Raw genomic sequence first — 25,635 nt, 5'->3', positions numbered from 1 at the left:
TCCTCACTCAGCCAACAGAAAGGAGAACTGGGCTTTTAAATTATGCAGGCAATTAAAAAAAAATAAATAAATAAATGGAAGAAGCCAGAGATTCCTATTCCATTCTGCACAAGAATTAACTCTCCCAAGGCAACCCTAAATAAAATGAAGCCCTGCGCTGCTTTCTATCAAAGACGGTGACCCATTCCCTTCCCGTAACCACCCTTCCCAGCCCACGCTGGCATATCCCACCACCCCTTTGGCCAGCCCAGCAACTCACTTCACAGGCTCATCCAAAAGCCCAACTCTAAATGGCACGCTTCTTTCAAAACTAGTAGAGGATTTGGGTTTGCATTTGTGTTTAGTATTTAATCCGCAGAGATTAACTGCATACTTAATCACAGAAGTGAAGTGTTCTGTACATACATTCCTCTGTAAATCCTACTTTTCCCCACTGCCGGTATCTTCATCTCCTAGCATGGAAGAAGGGGTAATGGTGGAAGAATGCAGCTCAGGCTCCCTTCTCTTTACACACACCAAAAAATCAAACAGAAACTGCAAAGCAGTCCAAAGTTTAAGATTTTTGTCTGCAAAACAACTGTGAACACAAAAAGAGCCATCTATTTTTAGATCTTAAATTTTCAAGATTAAGCAAAATATACTGTGTGCAAGAGAACAAGTAGCTCAGAAAATGGTAACAAGACTTTTTTTTTTTTTTTCCAATGATCAGAAACACTTCACGGGGAATAGTTTCTTATTAAAAGGTATGGTGCTTGCAGTAGCTAAAGCCACCCATTGAGAAACAAGAATCAGAGAGTCCACTGTAAACAGCCTTTAAATATGCAAGAGATTGATGAGCAGATTATAACTGTCCATGCTGGGAAAAATACAAAGCAGGAGGGATGGGGGGAGAATATCTATTTTTTCTCCCAAATATATAAATACACACACACACGATATCAAAATAATACATTTGTTAAAACTTACACAGGAAACCCTGGTCAACACACATACTAGATGTCACAAGTACGCCAATGCTTGGCACACTGTGCACCAGCCGCGTCTTCCCACCATTTAGAGCAACCCAAGACAAAACAGTTTTCCCTCAAGCCCATTTCCGCAGTGTCCTATCCAATCTTAGGATGCCCCAAGCAAAGCGATACCTCATCATACTCACGCTGAACGAGAAAGAAAAAGCCTATTCCACAGCCTTTCGCTGCTCTCCAGTCCCATTACTTTGCTTCATCTGGTGCCCTCCTGGTACCAACCCCAAACAGACTCCCTCTGCAGCATCCTTTTTATACTGCTCGCCCTTGCTCCTGCCCCCAGGTGGTACGTGTTGGCAGCCTACTCTTCAGCTGCAAAACGGAAAAACAGTGAGGTTTTCAAGAGATGAAATAAGCTGGCAGCTACTATTTAAGAGTAAATATGCCTTAAAAAAAAAAACAAAACAAAAAAAACCCACACACAACAAAGCAAAACACTGAAAGTTCATTGAAACCTGAACGCCACAACTGTATGGCAAAGCTAAGCCTGCAGCTCAGTGATTCAGGCTCTCCTGGGGGCTGAAATTGCCTGGTGAGTCCTGATTAAAGAGAGAAGCACAGACAGACCCATTACTCTAAGATATTTCAGAAGCAGCTAAAGGAATGACTGAGTCTCACGCGCTTAATAACACTCACAATTTCCATTATTTATATTGCCAGTTATAGAACCATGGAACTGCCGAAGTTGGAAGGGACCTCTCAGATCATCTAGTCCAACCATCAACCCAACACTGACAAACTATCACTAAACCATAGAAACAGAGTGAATCATAGAATGGTTCGGATTGGAAGGGACCTTAAAGATCACCCAGTTCCAACCCCTTGCCCTGGGCAGGGACACCTCCCACCAGACCAGGTTGCTCCAAGCCCCCTCCAACCTGGCCTTGAACCCCTCCAGGGATGGGGCAGCCACAGCTTCTCTGGGCAACCTGGGCCAGGGTCTCACCACCCTCACAGCAAAGAATTTCTTCCTGAGATCTCATCTAAATCTCCCCTCTTTCAGTTTAAAACCGCTCCCCCTCGTCCTATGGCTCCACTCCCTGATCAAGAGTCCTTCCCATCTCTCCTGTAGGTCCCCTTCAGGTACTAGAAGGCCATTAAAAGGTCTCCCTAGAGCCTTCTCTATCTCTCTAAGCACCACATCTACTCGTCTTTTAAATACCTCCAGGGATGGTGCCTTAACCACTTCCCTGGGCAGCCTGTTCCAATAGTCAATAACCTTTTCAGTGTAAAAATTTTTCCCAATATCCAATCTGAACCTCCCCTGGTGACACTTGAGGTCGTTTCCTCTTGTCCCATCGCCTGTTCCTTGGGAGAAGAGACCGACTCCCCCCCGGCTACACCCTCCTTTCAGGGAGTTGGAGAGAGCGAGAAGGTCTCCCCTCAGCCCCCTTTTCTCCAGGCTGAACACCCCCAGCTCCCTCAGCCTCTCCTCATGAGACTCGTGCTCCAGATCCCTCACCAGCCCTTTTCTCCAGGCTGAACACCCCCAGCTCCCTCAGCCTCTCCTCATGAGACTCGTGCTCCAGACCCCTCACCAGCTCCGTTGCCCTTCTCTGGACCTGTGCAAACTATGGAAAAACTTTACATTTCAGTTAAGATGGCTCCTCATAGTTATCCAACTATTTACCTGGCTCCAAAGCACAGCATCAACTGAATCTCCGTAGAGGTGAATGAGATATTCCTAACATGTCAAAAACCTCTGCCAAAAACCTAAATAAATGCACAGAAGTTCCTCACAGATACAGAGTGTGTCCCCAGAGGAGCATGCCTGCTTCCTTCCTCCGCGGACTTACCCAGCCCAGCTGCTTTGGGCAGCAAATACAGTCTCTGCTCAGCATCTGAGACAAGTCGCTGCCCAGGTCAGAGCTGCCATGGAGCAAACATACATCATGCTCTGGCTGTGTGTCCACCTCGAGCCCACATCTTCCCTTGGTTAGAATGGGGAGGCAAGAGAGCCAGGAGAATCAGAGTCTCCTCTGTGAAAAACTAGAGGAAGCAAACGGAGGAAGTGCCTGCGCTGCCGTAGAAGACTTGTGTTCAACCTGCCACGGGTAAGATGGCCCATCCCGTCCCAGGGCCCCTCAGGTAGGGACTTGACGGGATGCTTTGCTCTGGTGGTGGCAGAACTCCTCGTGTCCCGGCAGCCTCACAGACCCCTCGCACAAGGGAGGCATCCATGGCACTGCAGGCAGGATGCACGTCCCACAGACCAGCCGGGGAAGCACTAAGCCTCCAGCCTGCTCCTTGAGTCACCCCAGGAAGGGGCTGCAGGAGTCATCCAGCCACAGCAACTTGGTTCCGACTCCTCAGCCCCGTGCTAGGCTTTCCTGTAGGACGCTGGTTGCAGGAAGCACCTGACCTACACCACACCTGCAGATCGCCTCAGCTGAGCACGCAGAACTGGGCTGTCCAAACAACGGGTCCATCATTCTTCCTTATCACTGGGAGAAGTTGCGGCTAACAGGCAAAAAGCTACTTAAAACTTAATTTCTGGCTGGGCTCTCCTTATGCAGTTGAGTAACATCATTCTCGCCTCCCCTCCAACAGCTCCATATGTTGCAAGGGTTAAAAAAGACAGCAGAACCATTAGCATTTTGATAGCTTTCCACATGTCTATAGCAAAAAGTCTTTAAAATTCATTGCACCGAGATAATCCTTCGAGTCTAGCATTTCCTCCTCAGCTTGAGGCAACCAACTGGTTTCCCCCCCCCTTAAAACCTTAATAGAAAGCTCCAAGGAGTCGCCAGGCTAGAAGTCTCAAATATGCTCACGAAAAGCAGTGTCCTGAAGTTGAAGAGAAGCCACGTAAAGTGCCTGGGGTTTAATTAAGAAACAACTATAAACAACTATAGGGGCATCATCTTAGATACTGCGACCCTCCTAGAGATCCTGGCTTCTGCACATCGCGGCTCACAACACACACACACACACGCACGCTGTTTTCCTACCAAAATGCTGGACATACAGAGCCCCCACTAATTTCAGCTGCCACAGAAGGGACTCGGCATCTCTGGAGAAGGAACAAATTAAAAACCTTGACCCTGATTCAACACAAGCTCAGGGACTTGAGCTCTCATCAAGATCAAGGCTGAATTTTTTAACGCTATTACGATCTCTCAAGAAGAACAAAGCTGTGATTTTGAACTGCACAATTGGCATTAACACTCAGGAGCTCCACACCTGTGCCTGGGAAGGGTTTTTTTTACACCGTGTGCCTTTTTAACGGCTCCAAAGCAAATTGCTTTCTCAAGGAAGCACCCAGGAGTGCCTCAGGGTGGAGAAACCAGCCATCTCACCGCACCCTGGGCTGCATCCCCAGCAGCGTGGCCAGCAGGGCAAGGGGGGGGATTCTGCCTCTCTGCTCCGCTCTGGTGAGACCCCACCTGGAGCACTGTGTCCAGCTCTGGAGTCCTCAGCACAGGAAGGACATGGACCTGTTGGAACAGGTCCAGAGGAGGCCACGAAAATGCTCCGAGGGCTGGAGCCCCTCTGCTGTGAGGACAGGCTGAGAGAGTTGGGGTTGTTCAGCCTGGAGAAGAGAAGGCTCTGAGGAGACATTAGAGCCCCTTCCAGTCCCTAAAGGGGCTCCAGGAGAGATGGGGAGGGACACTTGATCAGGGAGGGGAGCCATAGGACGAGGGGGAACAGTTTTAAACTGTAAGAGCGGAGATTTAGATGAGATACTAGGAGAAATTCTTTGCTGTGAGGGTGGTGAGACCCTGGCCCAGGTTGCCCAGAGAAGCTGTGGCTGCCCCATCCCTGGAGGGGTTCAAGGCCAGGCTGGATGGGGCTTTGAGCAACCTGGTCTGGCAGGAGGTGTCCCTGCCATGGCAGGGATTGGAACTGGATGGTCTTTAAGGTCCCCTCCAACCCAAACCATTCTACGATTCTATGATATCACTTGGTGGCTTTGATTAGGGTTGCTGCAGTGAAAACAGGTAAATGCTTCAGGACCACATCACTCCTAGATGCTACTAAATAGTAGGACTCAAGGAGTCACTAACTTGTTAAGGACTGATTAGATCTTCTCTGCAAACACTTTTGGGAGGGTAAACAGTCTGAAAAAGCCAGTCTATTCAAAGGACAATGCTTATTACAAACCTGTGCACGCTTCTAAGAAAATTCAACAGATCAAAAGCTGGCATTCAAAAGAAAAGACCAGCAGTAAGCGCTCTGCAGCAGGATGTGCAAAATGGAGGTTCAAATCCTAGTGCCGTGACCTGTAGTTTCCCCCACTCTGATGCATATCCCAAACCACAAAATATTGAGTATTTTGGTTGAGGTAAGAATTCTGTCCATTCCCCGCCTCCCGAAACTCTTCCTAAACTTCAGAAGATCTTTGTTTATTTATGAGAAGCAAGCAACCAACCAACTTTCCCCCCCCAAAATAAATCCAATGAAAAAACACAAACCAACCAACCAGAGCTTCATTTACAGAGAAAAAGGTGTTCCATGCAAATTTAGTAAATGCACAATTAACACAGTCAAAAGAAGAGAAGGCCTTAACAACATACCACTGAGCTATATGGGACATTTAGCTCCAAGAGAACAGCAAAGAAAGACTTTTATTTAGCTAGGGAAAAATTTTCCTATCATCCAGGGAATATTCCTTGCCCATTTTTTAAACTTGAGGTATCTTTTCTAGAGGCAAAATTTGGATAGGTGCTAGGAAGGGAAAAAGAATGACTCTAGCTCTTCCTTAAAAGCAAGATTTCCTGTTTTTTAGTCTGCTACAAGTTTCCCACGGCACCCTCGGCAAGTCATTGAGATCTCACTTACATCACTAAAATAGGAATTGGTAAACAGGATTCCCTGCCTCAAAAAGGTTCTACAAGGATACAATCCATTCCCGAGGCCGAGATGTTCAGATAAGGCGGATCAGGCAAGAAACTCGATCAATAAGTGGTAGGCAACGACTGGGGCACGAAACAGAGAGGCTGCATCCACCAGAAGAATTCTGAGCATCAGACAGGTTCTGGTGGGAGAGTACACGGGTAGTTTTGATGCCCACCCAATCTGCTCGCTCAGGCATGGCCGCACCGCTCTGGTATCCACCAGCCAGTCTCTGACTTAGGTCTAGGAGCACACACACACACACACACACACACACTAACAAACGCCGCTAGCAACATGAATCCTCTTTCAAATGCATTTACAGTTACCGGAAGGGTGAGAAAATTACCTTATCATCAGTTTCAACAACTGCATCCGTTTTACCACCTCCTTGCCAACCCACAGTGAATTCATCAAAAAAAAAAAGCTCAGGGACAGCAGAGCAGGGAAAGGGGAAGGAAGTGACAAATCTTGTCCATGCGGAGTTACCTATCAAGCTGCAAGACAGACTCAGGTGCTTTTATATTGAATCATATTTCATTTAAAAAAAAAAAAAATTAAAAAAAAAAAAAAATCAATGTTTGGGCCTGCTCCATACCGTTGCTCTTCATAAAGCATCAAAGGCGACGGCTGAAGGTTTCAGCTTCATATTAAAGGACAGTCTCCAAGGCGTGAGGGAAACGTGCACTGCGTGGCTTCTTTTGGGCTCCTCCAGCTTTAAACGACCAGTCCTAGACCACGACACTGAACTGAAGGCCACGGGAGGGATTCTGCAAGTCCACCCCAGGGAACGGCCAGGGCACACAGCCCTGATCTGGCTCCTGGCAATCCCTCCACAGCACTATCCCAGTGCAGCCTGTCCCGATTTCAACAGGACAAACTGGCAAACCTGCTCAACCGTATGGGTAAGTTCTCAACTCACTGGAACTTTTTTTCACGCTAACCTGATTTTTTCCAGTCCTCCATTCCTGATTCAGAAGAAGAAAAGAGTGAAGTCTGAGATCAATAGCTTGCTTCTCTCAATAATTTAAATATACCTAACAAATGTACAGAATATGGACATGAAATGGATGCAGAGAAGTCTCATCAGTCGCTGATTAGAAGATGTAAACTGACTTTTGTGGGCAAACAGTCTAGTCCTTAAAAAGGTCTCATGTAATTCCCAAATACCAGCTACCATTAACAGCCCAGCCTAGGCCTCTGAAGAGCTTACCTTCATCCTCCTGGGGATCTAAGTAACCTTAGCGATCAGCCTCCTAGAGGTTCCTTTAGAGGTTCCTTCAATGACTGTAACCAGAAGCAGCAAGAGGCAGAAACCTGCTGATATTTTAATCAAAGATGGAAGACTCCAACTTGATTAATTTAAGAGAAATACTTTCTCCGAATGGAGATACTGGATCTGGTTTCCACCAGCTCAGGCCTTCTGCTGCCCAATTCTTCTATGTGCTATAAACCCACTTGAGGCCTCCTGCTTTAACTTCAAGAAGGAGGAGGGGTAAAACCAAAAAGGCAAGCGCAGACTCGTCATCTACCACAAGATGAACAAAAAGTTCTTCTTTAAACAGCTTAGCAGAGACCATCTGGGGATATTTGGAAACAGGAAACTCCCGTTATTTAAACCTCAAATACACAACAACGGCCTGGAATGTTTTGCCTTTAAGAGGAGTGTTTTGTCTTTGCCCATGCAACGGTGAAGCTTCAATGCTTCAGCCTTTTTTGCACCCCCCCTCCCCGTTCTCAAAAGGAGGAGGAACAAAACATAAAGGTGTGCACCTCAGTTTTGCAATCCCACCTTTTGAAAGAGAGGAAGCCCCTGAAAGCTCCCCTTGCAGCCAAGCAGCACATGGCCCACCAGGATTCGGTCTGCGATGATGTGGAGAGCAACCACGGAGAACAAATGCTCTGGTTAACCAAACGCCTAGCTTACCCGAGATCCTCTCCTGGCTTTCTTCTTCTTATCTCCTCACTCTCCAAAGAGATTTAAGAAAGGATGAAGGAGGTGATTCTGCCCCTCTGCTCCGCTCTGGGGAGACCCCACCTGCAGCACTGTGTCCAGCTCTGGAGCCCTCAGCACAGGAAGGACATGGACCTGTTGGAGCAGGTCCAGAGGAGGCCACGAAGATGCTCCGAGGGCTGGAGCACCTCTGCTGTGAGGACAGGCTGAGAGAGTTGGGGTTGTTCAGCCTGGAAAAGAGAAGGCTCCAAGGAGATGTTGGAGCCCCTTCCAGTCCCTAAAGGGGCTCCAGGAGAGATGGGGAGGGACACTTGATCAGGGAGGGGAGCCATAGGACAAGGGGTAATGGGTTTAAACTGAAAGAGGGGAGATTAGGTGAGATCTCAGGAAGCAATTCTTTGCTGTGAGGGTGGTGAGACCCTGGCCCAGGTTGCCCAGAGAAGCTGTGGCTGCCCCATCCCTGGAGGGGTTCAAGGCCAGGCTGGATGGGGCTCTGAGCAACCTGGTCTGGTGGGAGGTGTCCCTGCCCAGGGCAGGGGGTTGGGACTCGATGGCCTTTAAGGTCCCTTCCAACGCAAACCATTTACAATTCTGTGAAGAGAGGACCACTTTCCTCTCCATAAAACAGAGGGAGAGAAGAAATTGGAAGAAAGAAGCCCATTACTGAAACCATGTGTTAGCCCTGCCTTTGCTGAGCTCACTGCCATCAAACCAGCAGGAGAGTGTTTCATCCTGGTCCAAGAAGCTCCTCTCTTGCCCTAAGCATTATTTTTCATGCCCAGCCCAACAGTAATGGCCCAGGCACAAACATATCAGCAGGGTTCAGCAATATTTTCCTTGGCTGCTTAAGGTGCTTTTCTAATAATACTCCTCAGAGAAAGCATGGGTTTAGGAGCTACAGAGCCTTGTGTAGCCTTGACCCTGCCAAAAACACACCAGCAGCACTTCAGGGTCAGTTGCTCTCCTCCCGAGACCGAATCGCTGGTTGTTTTGCCAGGGTCTCCTAAGTGAAGAAGCAAGTACAGGAGAGCCCCAAACCTGCAGAACCAGCGAGGAAAGACAGCAAGGCCGCCAAGGGAGATGCAAGGACACCTGGATGGGAACTTACTTTCTCATCTCACCACATTTTTTGAGACTTAAAATATTGTTGGGTTTTTTTTGTTTCACACAGGGATGAAGGTTTGGAAACCACCTTGTAATCCTTCATGCAAAGACCCATGTGCTCTAGAACAGCAGTCCTGTGGTTTGGACACGCACTTCTGGCACGTAGGAAACCTGCTCTCAGGATGCTGTTTTGGATTTCTGACAGCAGAGGTGAAAAACCCAAACCACTCGGCTCCCAACCAGCATCTCTGTTTTGACTAAGAAATTCTATCATCCCAAACGCAAGAAATTCACCCAAGGAGAACCGAGTGGAGACCAACCCTTTCCCACAGAGCAGTACTGGTTTCAATAAATCAGCATTTTCTGCAGGCAAATTGTTTCTTTGAAAAACTCCCAGCCAGTCCCAGCCTCAAGTAGTAACTCCTGTGGTTTCTGCTAAGGACACAAGCCTGGAAGCAACCCACCCAAGAGAGGTCTGCTGAGGAACAGCTCACCTCCCCTAACCAGGGGCACGTCAACACTGGCTAGAAGAAACAAATAAGGTTTCCTGAAGTTTGCCCCGACACCTCAGGATTCTTCTTCTCCTAAACGAGGAGAGGCTGAGGGACTTGGGTCTTTTTAGTCTAGAGAAGAGAAGGATGAGGGGGGATCTCATCAACGCCTATAAATACTTAAAGGGTGGGTGTCAGGAGGAAGGGGCCAGTCTTTTTTCAGTGGCGCTCAGTGACAGGACAAGAGGAAACGGGCACAAACTTGAACATAAGAAGTTCCACCTAAACATGAGGAGAAGCTTCTTTCCTGTGAGGGTGGCAGAGCCCCGGAACAGGCTGCCCAGAGAGGTGGGGGATTCTCCTTCTCTGGAGACATTCCAAACCCGCCTGGACACGTTCTTGTGCAACCTGCTCTGGTGGACCTGCTCTGGCAGGGGGGTTGGAATGGATGATCTCCGGAGGTCCCTTCCAACCCCGTATCATTCTGTGATTCTATAAACCAGCAGCTTGTATCGGTAAACCGAGTAAAGGAGGTGCGGTGGGAAAACCTCACACGCTCCATTCCTGTTTACTTTATTCATTCCTTAGCCCTGTGATGTGAGTCAGTGAAAACGTTGCTGGTGTCCAAGAGAGTGTGTGCGCGTACGTACGTGTGTGGTGAGAGATTTGGAGACCGGCCCCGTACATCACGCGGACAACTTTACACACCGGGGCAGACAGTATCTTTGCCTTCTGTAGCTCTAAGGAGAGCTAAACCTGTCTGTGGAAGGAATTAAAAGAAAACACACAGTAATATCACAGATTTATCTCAGTTTGTCGTGCTGCTTTGAGACACTTCCTGCAAATTGGCTTGAAAGCATCTCCAGCCTTCTTAAACCGTGTTCTCCAGCAAGAACGCTCTCCCCCCTTCCGAACACAGGATTTGATGTGCAATACAGGATTATCCTATATAGGTCACTGACACTCCATGGAAACCTGTGTAAGAAGGGCTATTTAGATAAATAGCTCTATTCCCACACTAAATTTTTTGGCTTCTCTTCCTTTATTGCCAAGAACATTTCAATCGAAACAACACCTTTGTGCCTTCGGGGATCTCCGCTCCCGCTGCCGCTTCCCCACCTGGAGCTATAATCCCAACGCCTGTCACAAACCCAGCCACCGCCGCGGGAGTTATTACAGCTACAATCTGCAGATTAGAGCAACTTTTAATCGGGGATAAGCAGCAGGAGAAGGCGAGTTTAAGCAGCAAAGAACCTGCTGGTTCAACCAGCCCTATTATTAATATTTATTATTTTCTAGCATTCACTGCGCGCTATAGAAGATAAAAAGAATGAGCTGAAAGCAAGAACCAAGGGACCGAGTTTATACGAGATGAGACGACGGGAGAGCACGGTGTCTGGGGAGGAGGAGAAGCCAAAGAAGCAGCAGTAACAGCGAGGGGGAAAAAAAAGCCACACCTTTTACCAACAAGATGTTCCCAATAGTAAGAAGCATGAGGAGAATTAAGTAATTCCTCAGTGTCTAATCAGAACTGTTCCCCATAGGGGATCCTCTGAGCATTATTACAAGGCATTGGCATATCTTTAAAGAACGGAGCTTTGATCATAAAAAGCGGGGGGGGGGGGGGAAGAGTGTTGAAAAACAACAAAATGAAATGCAAGTACATCACTCTGTGGTACGGGGGCAAAATCCAGCCCTGGACACGTGCTTTACAAAGCCCCAAATAAATCCATTTAGGCCTTGTGTAAAAGGTTAGAATGAGGCATAATTCTCGCTCAGGTCCTCCATCACCGAAAGTTTCCTTTTCTTTCCCCCAAGCCCTTTGCCCCTTGTTGCCCCTGAGGGACCCCCGGTTAGAACTTCTCTTCCCTAAAGATGATGAGGAGCCTGGAGCATCTCTCTGATCAGGAGAGGCTGAGGGACTTGGGTCTGTTCAGTCTGGAGAAAAGAAGGATGAGGGGCAATCTGATCAACACCTATAAATACTTAAAGGGTGGGTGTCAGGAGGATGGGGCCGGTCTTTTTTCAGTGGTGCCCAGTGACAGGACAAGAGGAAATGGGCACAAACTTGAACGTAAGAAGTTCCACCTAAACATGAGGAGGAACTTCTTTCCTGTGAGGGTGGTAGAGCCCTAAAAGAGGCTGCTCAGAGAGGTGGTGGAGTCTCCATCTCTGGAGACATTCAGACCCAACCTGGACACATTCCTGTGCAACCTGCTCTGGGTGGACCTTGGACCTGCTTTGGCAGGGGGGGTTGGACTGGATGATCTCCAGAGGTCCCTTCCAACCCCGTATCATTCTGTGATTTGCACCTTTCTGTTCTGGGCAATAACATCAGTGACGGGACTTGGGAGTGCGAGTCCGACCCCCCCTCCCAATGCCCTCTGCTCCCCAGGGCCAGCGCAGAGCTTCAAAGCCGTTCCCAAAGAGCACTACATCACAGAAATACTGCAAGAAATCCACTACCAACTGAAACTTGGAAATATCTGCAGCGGCATTAACAAAAATAATTGATGTTTTCAAGTTAAAGTCCGATTCTTCTCCTGCCAGGCTCCTCCTCCATCCCTCCACAGTATCAAAATATGAACACACAGAACGCAAAGCATGAAACCTTCTGCTCCTTTCAGCACAGGAAGTAGAAAAAAAAAAAACCACCAAAAAAACCCCCAGAAAACACAACAAAAAACCCCCACCCTCAATCCAGCCAGTCTCTGAGAAACCCTATTCTTAATCTCATCAGACTGTTGTTCCTGACTGAGGTTCCCTTAACATTTACAAGAAGGGAAACAGTTTTTAATTGGCAAAGCATCACTGTAAGCTGAAATCCTTATCGGTTCGGAAGGTCATTTTTCAAGACCGTGACCCCAGAGTCATTCATCACATCAATTCTCAGGCTGCCAAAGCAAAACATAGGTCAAGGAGATCTACTGGTGCTTCCAGCATTGTGCCTTAAGCATTTCCAGAACTACCTCTCAGCTTTTCCTGTATCTCATTCTGAAAAACAGCTCGGTGCAGCTCTAGGAAGATCCCTGTTACCTGTCTGTGCTTCAGCAATATTCCCATCAGAAGCAAAAGCTCTGCTGATGAACACAAAATAAACGCTTCATTCTAAGCGGATCCAAGAATCCCTTCTGGTATTAATAGGAACAAAGGACAATCAGCAGTCAAAAAATACCTCACATCCAAAGTCCACCCCTCTTGAGAACGTTTTGAGGCATTCAATACTTTATTCTCAATTATTTCTCACACACGTCCATTGTGGACCCACCATATTATTATCACTATTAAGCCCCATCAATTATTATCAGCAAGACTGACATCAAAAAGCATTGTTTTCAAATGATTACAGAAATAAAGTACATCAACAACAGCGACAGTGACTCCCATTCCAAAATCCACTGAATTTCCATCCTGCTAACTCATTTACCCCGGCAGCAAGTTTTTGAGGAGTTCATCTGAAAGGCACCCGCGGGTCCTTCCATGAGGAATGGGTTCTTGGTGGGTCTGAGGAACCAGCCCACTACAGGCATAAACTCTCTCCCTACAAGAAGATCTGGTTCTCTTCGCTCCTCAAGAAAATGAGATGTGCCATCAAGCGAGCCAAGAACAAACCCTGTTCCTGCTTTCCCAGCACAGCGTGTTCCAGCTCAGTGCCCTGTGAGGTCCATGTCTCCAGAACAGGCAAACTGCCAGTCAGTTCATTTAGCCCATGAAGTGTAGACACCATCATTTAGTCCAATCTTTATTACTCTAAAAACTCCCTCCTCCTAGACTGTCATACACGGAGCTTTTCACAAGGAGTAAATATAGTAACTGTTTCCATAATAACGTTAAAAATACCCCAACAGATTAAATTCAACAGACGAAAACAGGGCCATAAATACGTATGTCTAGCCACATGACCAAAAAAAAATCACCCTTCTTCAAACTGGGCGTCGGGCCATGAAGAAGGCTGCTAGCGTTAGGATTGCAGTGCCGAGCCGTTCCCAGCAGCGCAGAGCCGCAGAAACAGCCTCTGCTGTAATCGGGCATCATACACACAAGCCCAGCTGCAGCCAAGACCTCCAAGCTCCTGAGCCCCCGCCAGGCTGTGCCACTGACCCACAAAGTCACCATATGGCCCCACCTCGCTCATCTGTCGTGTTGGCTTTCCAGACATCTGGAAGGGCAGAAAAATGTATTTAAAGCTGTTTATGACTCAAGCGAGAAGTTTGAAAGAATGTAAGGGCTATTATTCTCCCTGCTACTCTACACGGCTTTTCGCGTTAGCGGCTGGGTTCAGTTTCCACTTGCCCAGGACTGGGAGATTCTCCCCCGGCACTAACGGCGCAGAAATCAGGGGTGAAGAGCATGCTCCTCACACTGCTTTTCTGAAGATTAACTGGGGCCAACTCCAGATGACACCAGGCACCACACGGACACCCCAAGAAAGTCTGTCCCTACCATGGCTACGCTCCAGCTAAATGAGAGAGACAGAACATGAACTAAATAAACCCAGTCAACAGCTAAGCTGGAGCAAGCTCAGACCTAAGCCCTAATTCACAAAATCACGCAGCCCCTTTTAATAATCACAGAACCAATTAATATCAAGCCCACGGACGAGACTCAGCTTCATCGCTGTTCGCATCACCAAAAGCATCCTCTGTTTCTTCCTGAAGTGATACACTGGTCTAAAAATATCAAGTTATATTGATATATATATAAAATTGGTCAAGTTATAGGGAAGAACTTTGTAGTGTAGGGTAGATGGTTGGACTCGATGATCCCAAGGGTCTCTTCCAACCTGGATGATTCTATGATTCTAAAAAATCTGAACTTCATTTGGGTTTAATACTTCACTCTTCTGTTACAATGACCTTTCAATTTATTTCTCGAGTAGCTGCAAACTCCCATTGTAGAACAGGTTTATTTAGCAAATACATAGCAAAGGAAACATCCTGACAGCCCAAAAAAAGACCTAAAGGACAAGAACCCTCAATGACTTACTATTCATCGGAACTCATGTTGGAGGAACTATGCAGACGTGAGGGAATGCCCCGGTTTGAAGTAAAACCGAACCAATTTTCTGTTCTGTAACTTTACATCCTAGCCAGGCCTCCTCTAACTCTCTGAAACTAACGGCATATTGTGGAGAAAACTGCTCGTTCTCAGAATGATAAGACCAATGTTTGTGCTCCATGCCAAGGGATGGTTTGCAGGGAGGCCCTTGCTTATACTTATTGCTATAACAACCAAGGGCAGCCCGTTTCGTTATTTGCCCCCTTAGAGGGTCGGAAACGGAAAAACGTAGAGGGGTCACATCGGTGGGGAGGAGTGGACAGGACAGGTGACCCAAACCTGACCAACTGGGGTATTCCATCCCATCTGCCCCATGCTCAGTATAAAAGCTGAGGGATCAAAGGGTCAGCCCCCTTCCTGTGATGGCCGATGTCCAGAGAGGACTCTGTCTGTCCATCTGCCTTTGATCCCGATCCATGTGTTCCTGACTCCAGAGCTGGAATCCAGTTCCCATCCGTCGCTGAGTCCAGTCTGGGACTTCCCCAGTGCCTGCCGGTGACGTGACTGTCATCCTGGGAGCCTGATACGGTTTTGGATATATTGTATCTATTTCATTATTTTCTTCTTTATTTTTATTTTAATATTAAATCTTCATTAAAGTAGTTTAGTTCATTCTAAACTTCTGAATCTCCTTATCTCTTTCTCCTCCTCTCTCCTCTTTTTTTTGGGGGGGAGAAGGGGGGGGAAGGGCCATCTGTCGGTCCGGTTTTGGTAAATTCGGCAAAAACCACGACAGGGATCCTGTGCAGAAACAAGACCTGTCCTAAAAACCTGTGATAGTCAAAAACCACTTCCACCATCTCAGGAGACAATGACAAGATGCTGGGTTTGGTTTCCTTTTAACCGAATTTAGTGAGGCCAAATTCAGGAATACTTCCAATTCTCACGTAATATCCACCTCTTATTGTAAATCTAGTCTCAGTCCACCAAATACGAAGCACCCACATCAGGCCTGTGGTCATCTGAGGCTTCCTGTACAGAGACACCTGCAGAGGCAATTCAGACCCAAAAAATCACACATTATACACCTCCCTGGGATACTGAGCCTCTCTGCCTCTAGCTCTGAGGAAGGACTCAGTGGAAGGACTGTACTGGAGAGCACGCGCCGCTTCTTACAAACTTTGGGAAAATGGAAATCCTTCAAGCCCATTGCTAGAGAACAGAAGGAGACAGAGGTGCAGAAGCAAATTCCACGTGGGGTCAATTTGTCAGAGTAAAACATCTCTTATTGTTTCTTTCTTTAAATCCGCTCTGTGCAACAATAAATAAAAACATGCTGACGAACTGGTTTAGCAGCTGGTGGTGTTAACATAAATAAGATCAAGCACCGCCTTACTATGGCCACTTCTTTCACTCTCAGACAATCTATACTAAATTAGCCCATGACAGATCTTCAGCAATGCAGAAATGATAAACAGCAAAGCAGCTGCTTAAATACTCCAAGGCAAGGGGTTGGGGAGGGGGAAGAAAAAGAGAAAAAAAAAAAAAAAGTCCCATCAACTATTTGGTGGGCACTGAATTCACACAAACCCTTTGGAACTAAGGGATAGGATAAATCATTCACCTCCATATGGCCACAACGATGCTCCGAGGGCTGGACCACCTACGTTATGAGGACAGACTGAGAGAGTTGGGGTTGTTCAGCCTGGAGAAGAGAAGGCTCCGGGGAGAACTCTAAAGGGGCTCCAGGAGAGGTGGAGAGGGACTCTTGATCAGGGAGGGGAGCCATAGGATGAGGGAATGGGTTTAAACTGCAAGAGGGGAGATTTAGATGAGATATCGGGAAGAAATTCTTTGCTGTGAGGGTGGTGAGAGCCTGGCCCAGGTTGCCCAGAGAAGCTGTGGCTGCCCCATCCCTGGAGGGGTTCAAGGCCAGGCTGGATGGGGCTTTGAGCAGCCTGGTCTGGTGGGAGGTGTCCCTGCCCAGGGCAGGGGTGGGACTGGATGATGTTTAAGGTCCCTTCCAGCCCAAACCATTCTATGATTTTGGAAACTCAAGACTGCAAAGAGCAGTGAAAAGAAAATAAGAAAGGCTGGTGTAAGGGAAGGAAGAGACATGGGAGGAATGCTGAGCTGTGCGGTCATAAGCAACGGTAGGACCAAATGCAACCCTGCTGTCTTATCAGTTGGAAATGAGATAGCAGCAACCACCAGAAAGCCAAGCTCTAGACATCTGGAAAATATCCTCATCCGAAATACCGTTGAAGTCCAGCAATCTTCCCAGCATCGAGGAGTGGTGGGAAGGGAGGGAACAGGCAACACAACATTTTTAAGGAAGTTTCAGAAGGAATAACCATCATGAGAAAGAATGGGGTTGTCTTGACTGATTTTTCTGTACAACCGTTTTGGTCCTTCATTTGCTACTTTGAATTAAGATTAGCAACCATTTCCAAGGGAAAAAAAAAAAAAAGAAAATTAAAAAAGAGAACTCTTAAGAAATAGCTTAAAAGGGAACGAGGAACTTCAGATCCCAAACAGTTCATTCCTATGCGTCTTAGGGGAGAAATACACGGGCTTTTCCCGGTCAGGCAAACACATTACTTAGTTTTGAGTCACTAATTTAAAACGACAATCAAAGACCACCACTTCCCAAAGCAGGTTACTTTCCAACCCTCACTTGGGTTGTTTTTTTTTCTCAGAAATCAACGAGAAAAAGGGATCCAAAAACCTTTCCCTCACATTTTATTGGTAAGTCAGTTCAAGTTAAAAAAAAACAACAAAACAAACACAAACCAACCAAACAAAAAACCATAGTAACATCAGTCCAGAAGTCTTGAAAAAGCAAAAGTAGGGTTTATCTTGCAGCAGTACCCCCAGACAAGGACTGCTCCTGCAGCCCTGCAGCGTTAGCAAGGAATACAGATACCCATCTGCTTTAATTATAGCTCCTAAACAGACCTCGGACCTACTACCACCTCACGCAATGACTCATCTTCAAGATGTCAAGGACTACGCGCCACCTCAGAGAAACCCTCCAAAAAACAACAGGGACCACCATCTGCTTATTTATATACCTGAAACCTCACTTTTGTAGCGTCTGAACTTCCTTTTCCTCATCTAAGACCCACGACCCCAGAAATCCAGTAGCTTCTCTTCCGAGAGCAGTTGTGTCTGTTTTCCTGCAGCCTGGTGAGAACAGACAGGGCTCGAGATAATTAAATAAAAACACAGGAACCGCATTATTTATTTTAAAGGAAAACGTGTCTTCTAGGAAGAAAGCCCTTTATTTGGGCAAATCTGCGAGCTGTTTATCAGCTTAAACTCATTATCTGCCCATATGGTCTTAGCACTGTGGTTTTAAAAAAAAATAAAAAATAAATGGGCATGCACTAGCCGATGAAATGTCATCTACCCTCATGCCAGAAACTAGTATTTTCGCATTGACGTCAAATTGGGATCCTTGCCACAAGTGAAGGGCTACCATAAGGACAGTCATAATATTTTAATTATGAAGGGATCTTACAGAAGGCAGCAAGGAAGGCAGGGGCGAAAGCAAGAAAGCCCATTCACAAAAAGACAAAGTCACTTAATTCACTTTTTGCCTCCTTTGCTCTAGTTCTTTTTGGTTTGGGGAGGTGGGGCGGGAAGAGAGCAACCTAACTTAGAAAGAAAAAAAGAAAGAAGGAAGAAGGAAGGAAGAAAGAAGGAAGAAGGAAGGAAGAAAGAAGGAAGAAGGAAAGAAGGAAGGAAAGAAGGAAGGAAAGAAGGAAGGAAAGAAGGAAGGAAAGAAGGAAGGAAAGAAGGAAGGAAAGAAGGAAGGAAAGAAGGAAGGAAAGAAGGAAGGAAAGAAGGAAGGAAAGAAGGAAGGAAAGAAGGAAGGAAAGAAGGAAGGAAAGAAGGAAGGAAGAAGGAAGGAAGAAGGAAAAAAGAAGGAAAAAAGAAGGAAAAAAGAAGGAAAAAAGAAGGAAAAAAGAAGGAAAAAAGAAGGAAAAAAGAAGGAAAAAAGAAGGAAAAAAGAAGGAAAAAAGAAGGAAAAAAGAAGGAAAAAAGAAAGAAAAAAGAAAGAAAAAAGAAAGAAAAAAGAAAGAAAAAAGAAAGAAAAAAGAAAGAAAAAAGAAAGAAAAAAGAAAGAAAAAAGAAAGAAAAAAGAAAGAAAAAAGAAAGAAAAAAGAAAGAAAAAAGAAAGAAAAAAGAAAGAAAAAAGAAAGAAAAAAGAAAGAAAAAAGAAAGAAAAAAGAAAGAAAAAAGAAAGAAAAAAGAAAGAAAAAAGAAAGAAAAAAGAAAGAAAAAAGAAAGAAAAAAGAAAGAAAAAAGAAAGAAAAAAGAAAGAAAAAAGAAAGAAAAAAGAAAGAAAAAAGAAAGAAAAAAGAAAGAAAAAAGAAAGAAAAAAGAAAGAAAAAAGAAAGAAAAAAGAAAGAAAAAGAAAGAAAAAGAAAGAAAAAAGAAAGAAAAAAGAAAGAAAAAAGAAAGAAAAAAGAAAGAAAAAAGAAAGAAAAAAGAAAGAAAAAAGAAAGAAAAAAGAAAGAAAAAAGAAAGAAAAAAGAAAGAAAAAAGAAAGAAAAAAGAAAGAAAAAAAGAAAGAAAAAAAGAAAGAAAAAAAGAAAGAAAAAAAGAAAGAAAAAAAGAAAGAAAAAAAGAAAGAAAAAAAGAAAGAAAAAAAGAAAGAAAAAAAGAAAGAAAAAGAAGGCAGGAGAATGAGATGCTAGAGCCAATAAACACACATCAAAGCATGAGATGGCTCCGCTTCAGCTGCCTACAGTGCCCAACCTGGGAGAGATTAAGGCAGGATAAAAAGGTGCGAGGGGAAAATGCTACCCCTGCAGCAGGGCAGACCCTCTCTCCCTCACTTGCTCAGCCCTAAGGCGGAGAGGAGGCCAAGACCCCAGCCAGCGAGCGCACCCCACAGACCTAGTTTGACAGAAACCCACGTTCGCCCACCGTCACCTGCTGTCGGGGACCAGCCCCGGGCAAGGAGGAGGTCTGGAGCCCTTTCCCGCTCCCCGCATCAAGCGGAGGAGCTGGGTTTAATTGATTCCGCGAATCACAATTAACCATGGGACGCGGGACCGAAGGTTTAGCATTAAAACCCGACTGCCCGGGCCGTCGGCTCGGTTATTCCGAGAAGAGAGAAAGAAACCGAAGTCGCAGCCACAGATGTTACTCACGTTTTTAGGAGCTGCAGCAGCGTTGTTCCTGGTTACAGACACAGTTCCTGCCTTTTAAAACCGACCCGCAGCACTGGGTGGATGAAATTATTCCAACTAAACAACACACAGGCAACTTGGCAGAAGGACTGGAGGATAGCTCAGCGTTTTCATACGCACACGATCCCCGTTTCCCTTTCGCCCAGCCCCACCCTGAGAAGTATAATAAGTGTTAAAGCAGCCAAAAAAAAAAATGAGATCACGCCAGGATAAGAGTCATTCGTTGCCATCAGCCGAGGCAAGGACACGAACGCTCAGACCCTGCTTCTCTTTGGTGAAAAACACACTCAGCGTCCTCTTCCTGATTCTTCCACTGCGGGGAAATCAAGTTCCTGGGATCCTTGCTGGAGAGCACCTCTGAGAAGAAAGACCTGGGAGTCCTGGTGGACAATAGGATGACCATGAGCCAGCAATGTGCCCTTCTAGCCAAGAAGGCCAATGGCATCCTGGGGTGCATCAGGAAGAGTGTGACCAGCAGGTCGAAGGAGGTCATCCTGCCCCTCTGCTCTGCCCTGGTGAGGCCCCATCTGGAGCACTGGGTCCAGTTCTGGGCTCCCCGGTTCAAGAAGGACAGGGAACTGCTGGAGAGGATACAGCAGAGGGCTACAAAGATGATGAGGGGACCTGGAGTATCTCTCTGATGAGGAGAGGCTGAGGGACTTGGGCCTGTTCAGTCTGGAGAAGAGAAGACTGAGGGGGGATCTGATCAACGCCTATAAATACTGAAAGGGTGGGTGTCAGGAGGATGGGGCCAGTCTTTTCTCAGTGGTGCCCAGGGACAGGACAAGAGGGAACGGGCACAAACTTGAACATAAGAAGTTCCATCTAAACATGAGGAGGAACTTCTTTCCTGTGAGGGTGGCAGAGCCCTGGAAGAGGCTGCCCAGGGAGGTGGTGGAGTCTCCTTCTCTGGAGACATTCAAAACCGACCTGGACACGTTCCTGTGCAACCTGCTCTGGCAGGGGGGTTGGACCAGATGATCTCCAGAGGTCCCTTCCAACCCCACATGATTCTGTGATCCGCTCTAAGTTTTAAGCGAGCCTGGAAAGGGAAGACTGGTGTTCTTCCCAGGATGTCTTATCCTTAACACCTCAGGGGGAATAAAGGGATTTCCCCATCATTTACAAAGGAAATCTGAAACACCCTGTGAGCAAAAGCCACCCCCAAGCTCGTTCCGCTCCTCCGCACCCAGGAGGCTACGAAGGCAGTGCTGAAAGAGCCGGGCTGACACATCAACAGCAAGAAAGCCCTCTCGTGGAAACGGCCAGCATCACCCACCCGAGCCCTCCTCCCCGGGAGCATCATCCCCACCCCCCCACCCCAGGCTGGGGACCAAGGGTTCACCTCTGCCCGTCCTTTTCCCAAAGGATAACAACCACCCTTTCGTCCGCATCCCACACGGAGACTCTGGGGGGGGGCTACCCGATTTGTGGGAAAGGTCTGCTTTGCAGAAAAGGTGGGACAACGAGTCGAAATTTTATCTTCATTTTGCTGGCAGCCCGGAATATCCCAGAAAAGTTAAAAGCTCTTCCTTTCCTCTTCTCATCCCCGTTGCCCCCCCACCCCCCGCCTAAATTCATGGTATTTTAGCTTACGCCAACAAAAGCTGTACCTCGGCCACAACAAATACAGAAACATTAACTGCCTTCCAGGGAGGGTCAAACGTTTGAATCATTTTAACATACTACACAAATATTTCAGTGAAGGCAGATGATAAAGACGCGCATCTGCGCGTTACGCTACGCGGTCAAATTGGAAGGATTCCCTCCAAATTATGAAAAAAAAAGACAAAGAACGCACCCCATTTCTCCCGCCGGCATCCCTATCGTTTGCTCTCAGGGTTTATACTTTGGAGACAGAACAACCGCCGCCCCTCAAAAAAGCACCGAATAGCGAAATAATCATTTTCCTGGTGGAATCCATCACACATTTGGACACATCCTATTGCATTAAAAGAACTCTTTAAGAATTGCACGCACTTTTTACCCACTAGTAAAAACCCAGGGCAAGCCCGTGCTCCCAATTTGCGTACACCCAGCCAGGCACACAGCCATCTCCAGCACCCTTCTGCCCGAAGTAGCTTCGGTAGCCACTGGCTATTGAGTGAAATAACGTGCCTAGAGCCTATTAATTGCGTTCAAATTTTCCTCTTATTATAGAAACACAGGCAGTCATCAGGCTGAGCTTACTAATTGCTGAGAGAAGCGTGAGAGAGGGGAAAAAAAAAATAAATTGCAATTACCAGACTTCACAGCAAACCACCCAAGTACGAAACCCTGCTCGCTCGCTCCAACATTTAAATACAAAAGTTACGACCAAACTTTTAAGTGCCCGGCTGCAGAGGTTACAACACCACCACCACCACCCCCCCCAGGTCTCAGCGGGGGTGGCATCTCACCAACGTGTCGTTGGAGCTGTAAATCTCTACTAGGAAGCGGGGGGGGCTGACCCAGGGCGGCGTGACCGCAGTTTGTGGGTGGAAGAGAAAAATTCCCACCGGACCGGCCTGAAAGTCAGAAAGGCGGATAACTCACCCCCGAACCCCAAACTTCGGGGTGGCAGCATACCCCAAAAACGCTACAACCGCAGCGCAGAGCCCCCGGACACCCAACCCTTCCTCCCCTTGCCGGTGGGCTCCCGGAGGGGGAATGAGGGGCTGGGACGGGGGGGAGCAATAAAATACAGAAATACCGAGGACGGGCTCCGAGACGCACCCGGGTACCGATCCCGGAGAGGTGCTACCGGCGGGGGCGAGTTCCGCCAGCTCCCTTCCCGGCTGCCATTCCGAGCCCCGATAAACTTGCACGCCCAGCGCCCCCGGGGGAGCCACGGCGGCGGCGGCGGCGGGGAGGCGAACCTCCCCCCCCCCTTTTCCTTCCTTCCCTCCCTCCCCCGGCGTGTCCCCGGCCGGCACCCCCCGGCACGTCCGTCCCAGGGCAGCGGGAGGGCGGTGCGGTGCCAAGCCCCGGAGCCCCTGGCAGGGCGGGGGGGGGGGGGGGGGGCACGGGGACCCTCGGCAGGGCTGGCGGCGCACCCAGAAGCGAACCCCGGCTCTTTACCTGCCGGCGGCTGCAGGAAGGCTCCGGCGGCGGCTCCCCGGGGACGGACCGAGCGGGCGTGCGGACGGACGGGCGGCTCCCGGCGGCGCTGGGCTCCCACTGCCGCGCTCGCCCCGTGGCCGGCAGCCGCCGAGCGCCGGAGCCGCCAGCGCAGCCGGCTCCACCTCCCGGCCGTGCCCCCTTCCCCGCCCCCGGCCCGGCCCCGGCGGCTGGGAGCTCCGCCGCCCCCTCACCCACCCCCACCAGCCGCCACAAAAACAACTTCCCCGCTGTCCTCCGCCGGAGTCGCCAAGGGCAAGTTGGGGGGACTCGCCCCGGCGGCGGCTCCTCGGTCTTTTAGGGGTGCGGAGGGGCAGCCCCCCCCCCCGAGACCCGACCCCGCCGGGTCCGGCGGAGGAAGGAGAGGTCCCTGCTCCCCAGGGTGCCCCCCGTAACACCTGATGGGCTGGGGGGCTGCGTGTGTGAGTGAGAGAGATAGATATCCCCGGGGTGCAAAAGTGAGAGCCATGGAAGGTGATGGGAGGTGACTCGTCGAGCTGTGTCGTGGCCAAGAGCTGCCCGAAAGGCATCCCGAGACCTGCCAGAGAAACTTCCAACAGAGAATGGCACTGCGGGATGGGAGAGCCTGTCAAAAACGCCTGCCAACCCCAAGGGAGGGCCCATGTTTGCCACACGGGACAAGCCAGCCCTCCTAAGGAAACACAGAATCACAGGATGATATGGGGTTGGAAGGGACCTCTGGAGATCATCTAGTCCAACCCCCTGCCAAAACAGGTCCACCCAGAGCAGGTCCCACAGGAACGTGTCCAGGTAGGGTTTTTGAATGTCTCCAGAGAAGGAGACTCCACCACCTCTCTGGGCAGCCTGTTCCAGGGCTCTGCCACCCTCACAGGAAAGAAGTTCCTCCTCATGTTTAGGTGGAACTTCTTACATTCAATTTTGTGCCTGTTCCCTCTTGTCCTGTCCCTGGGCACCACTGAAAAAAGACCAGCTCCATCCTCTTGACACCCTCCCTTTAAGTATTTATAGGCGTTGATCAGATCCCCCCTCAGCCTTCTCTTCTCCAGACTAAACAGACCCAAGTCCCTCAGCCTTTCCTCATCAGAGAGATGCTCCAGGCCCCTCATCATCTTTGTAGCCCTCTGCTGTACCCTCTCCAGCAGTTCCCTGTCCTTCCTCCACGGCTCGTGCCGTTGTGCTCCGTGGCCATCCCAATAACTTCTGAGCCAGCTAAATGATTTTAATTAAGTTTGACAACTACAAATTTCAGATAAAATAGATGACTGTGTAGAAGAGGCGGTATCTTTTACTGTTCTTACGCATAGGACAACTGTATCCCAGTCCAACAGACACCAGGGAATCTATGGGGGGGGGGGTGGGTGGCGTTTCAACTCAACTATCCCCTAGTGAAATGTCATTTCACTGGTCCCGGTGCTCCCAAAAGTACTTGCTAGGTCAGAGGGAAAGAAATTCAGGGAGGAAAAAGCACGCAGAAGCAATGCTGTTAATCTCAGCAACAATCAGCAGCTCAGGAGCAAGGGAAACTGGACGCTGCACTCACCTACAACAGCACCAAGGAATCTGCAGCCCTGGCAGGGGCCAGATCCTGCCAGTGGTCCTCTGCAGACAGGTTCCTTTCACTGAGAAGAAGCCCTGTTTATTTCATGACGCTCTACAAGACGGGGGTGGACGCGGACCTGGACCCTCAGAGCTTATTAGAAGAACAAGAGACATGAGGAACGTCTTAACAGCGCAGCGCAAAGGAAAAAAAGATGTGCCAGCACCTCCGTATAAATATCTCTGCCAATGCCTGAAGTTTCTGGTGATGCACAGTTACAAGGCTCCCCCGGTGCAGGTATTTGTTGGCGTTGGCTTTCTTTCTTTTTTTTTTTTTTTTTTTTCTTTTCTTTCCTAAAGTGATATAAAAATAGGGACAGACACATAGAATCCAACAGTTAACGGTCCCAAATCCATTTCTGTGTAATAGCAAAACCAGATTACACAACCAGATCCTATTTGTAACGTATGGGTTTGTGGGTTTTATTTTTTTTTATAGTCTATTGCTTAAGACAGGCAATCATTTCAAGGTCTGATATTTTCTCCTAATGTCTGGGCCCCTGGTTTTCCATTTCTGGTTTCGCTACTCCTTTATTTGTGTCACAGCATGATCCTACCTCTCCTCGGTCTTTGTGGCAGAGCAAGGGATTTCCATTTCTTTATTAGACGCAGTTTGACACGAGGTAATAGCCTTGTTCCTCATTTGATTCCTTCGCACGGGGCTCGGAGTGCTATTTTCCAGGAGGCTGCCTTGTCATACCCCCGGAGCAGCAGATCATGGGTCTTTTCAGGCAGAGATCACGTTTGTGCTCTGCGGACCTGTCAGGCTGGGCTCTGATGGTCCTCCCCCCATCAAAATCACACATTTACCCCCGGCGCTGTCACGGGACCATCTCAGGACCCCCCATGCCAGTTAATTTTGCTGTGTCCCCAGTGAATAAACCCCCCCCAAAAACGTGTGTGTATCTATATCTAGCTGCCCGACTCCTACCCCTGTTTTGCGACCTAACACACAGATCTCACACGGAGGGTTTTTAGGAAACCGCGTGGGCTTAGTCCTGCCCAAAACATCACCCTTTTAAATGGCTCCAGGCTCTATTAGATATTATCCCTATAAAGGGATCACAAGATCCCTTCCTCATCAGGGACACTCGTGGCATTTTTCCAACAACTGCCCCCCCCTGCTCCTCCCCCACCAGTGACATCATGATTCTGATATTTTGGACAAAAAAGTCCAGGGCAACGTACCCTAAGACTTGTATGCGTTTGCCGCTTTCCATCCCGATTCTACGCAAGTGGTTTGTAAAGGAACAGAAGTCAACTATACGTGACCCCGGCTTTCAAATCTTCCACGTGCTCGCCTAGACACAATGGTGCTCTTACATGCCCAAACTCCGCAATTTAAG

General features: G+C 48.1%; 1 protein-coding gene across 1 annotated transcript in view; it reads right to left on the bottom strand.

Moving 5' to 3' along the window:
- TSPAN18 (tetraspanin 18) overlaps positions 1 to 22,847 on the bottom strand; it is a 131,661-nt gene extending 108,814 nt beyond the window's left edge. Inside the window, exon 1 of the mRNA XM_074149116.1 lies at positions 22,673 to 22,847. The gene's annotated coding sequence lies outside the window, so the exon portion shown is untranslated. The remainder of the gene's footprint in view (positions 1 to 22,672) is intronic.
- Between the last annotated feature and the right edge of the window lie 2,788 nt (positions 22,848 to 25,635).

This window comes from Numenius arquata, chromosome 6 (assembly GCF_964106895.1).
Source record: "Numenius arquata chromosome 6, bNumArq3.hap1.1, whole genome shotgun sequence".
In the NCBI taxonomy this organism is placed as follows: Eukaryota; Metazoa; Chordata; class Aves; order Charadriiformes; family Scolopacidae; genus Numenius; species Numenius arquata.
This window is presented reverse-complemented; position numbering and strand designations above follow the sequence as displayed.